Genomic DNA, 879 nt, shown 5'->3' on the forward strand with positions numbered 1-879 from the left:
CTAGGTTACCTGTGTCGATACTCGTTGCTCTATTTCCGGTTATTGCTTCATACTTGAGAACTCTCTCGTTAGCTGAAAGAGTAAGAAGCAAACTACCGTTGCCAAGTCCTCTATAGAAGCTGAATATAGATCTCTTGCCACTTGTGAAGCTAGTTGGTTATCTTTCTTAATGGATTTCATTGGTTTGCCACTTCAAAAGTCTATCACTCTATTCTATGACAACCCAGTCAGCCATTCACATTGCTAATAGTCCCATCTTTCATGAAAGAACTAAACACATTGAAGTGGACTGTCATATTGTTCATGAACAATATTTGTCTGGTCTCATTCATCTTATGTCAGTTGTTCCAAAGATCAATTTCTTACCAAGGCTCTACCACCGGGTTCTTTTCTTACCAATATTTTTAAGTTAAGATTGTTAGATTTATACAATTTTAGCTTGCGAAAAGTGTTACCTAGATTATTTTTTATTAGTTTAATGTTGATGGTAATTAATTTAGTAGGAGTACATAAAGAATACATAATGTTAACCACAAATTTTTTTTAGTTTTCTGTTTTCATTCATTTGAAATTTTTAAAATGAGAGAAACTAATTTTTCTCCCTCTCTCAACTTTCACTCTTCCTCTTCCTCTTTTTTAGTTCATCAAACCATTAACATCACACTTTGAATAACTTAGAACATGAGATTTTCTTCATGCTTTCGTATTTTATTTGGTAATAAAATAGAACAAATTATGAAAGGCTGATCCAATTTATTCACTTTTTTCATTAAAAAAATTCAAAAAAAATATAATAATAAAAGATATAATTATAAAAAAGTTAGCAAGAATAATAAAAAAGATAAAAATTAAGTTGTATTTTTTATTAGTGTTTTTGTG

Source organism: Arachis ipaensis, chromosome B10 (assembly GCF_000816755.2).
Source record: "Arachis ipaensis cultivar K30076 chromosome B10, Araip1.1, whole genome shotgun sequence".
Lineage (NCBI taxonomy): Eukaryota > Viridiplantae > Streptophyta > Magnoliopsida > Fabales > Fabaceae > Arachis > Arachis ipaensis.